Here is a 735-nt window from a genome sequence, read left to right as displayed (position 1 = left end):
GCAATGATGACGAAGTACGGGAGCCATTGTCTTTCGAGAATAAGTCTCTTGGATCCGGAGACGATCACAAAGTTTTTGAACTATCACGATGTAGCCACGAAGGTCGATCTATTAGTAAATCGAAGTCAAGAGCAGTATTTGAAAATTTCTAAAGGAAAATCTTAGCTTGTAGGAGAGAAATTCATGAATTCTGTCGTGAATTTTTATCCAATATGCTACAGCTAGATGAGCTGTTTATATAAGGACGTTTGCAAAACCCGCCCTTATCTTCTAAGGAAAAAAGCTCGTCGAAAGACCACATAATCATTGACAAAGTAACTCGTCTTAAAATCAGCTAGAAAGGCAGAAAACTATTTCTTAAAACATATTTGTTGTAGAATCAAAGACAACTTTAAAAAGGATATTCTTTAACCAAGGAGATTCACAATATTAAGCTTTATCTCAAGTTTGCAAACTGTAGAAAATTCGTTGAAATACATAGCCTGCATTAGTTGAAATCGATTTTTGATAATTCTCTAGCATGAAGATACAACTTTGCAGGCGATCATTATAGATTGATTAATCACCGTTACCAACCTAAGCCTGCATTCTCGAGGCGTCTTTTGAAAAGTATGTCCTCATCATTCGCGGCAATCTGTTCCAATGAGGACTTTCGCCCGAGTCGAAACAGCACTAGATACCTCAAGGCTAGCTCACAATTTTCTCTCTCTCTCTCTCTCTCTCTCTCTCTCTCTC

This window comes from Oratosquilla oratoria, chromosome 31 (assembly GCF_046742065.1).
Source record: "Oratosquilla oratoria isolate Oo_2021 chromosome 31, ASM4674206v1, whole genome shotgun sequence".
Taxonomy (NCBI): Eukaryota; Metazoa; Arthropoda; class Malacostraca; order Stomatopoda; family Squillidae; genus Oratosquilla; species Oratosquilla oratoria.
The sequence above is the reverse complement of the archived record's forward strand: the minus strand, read 5'-3'. Positions refer to the sequence as shown.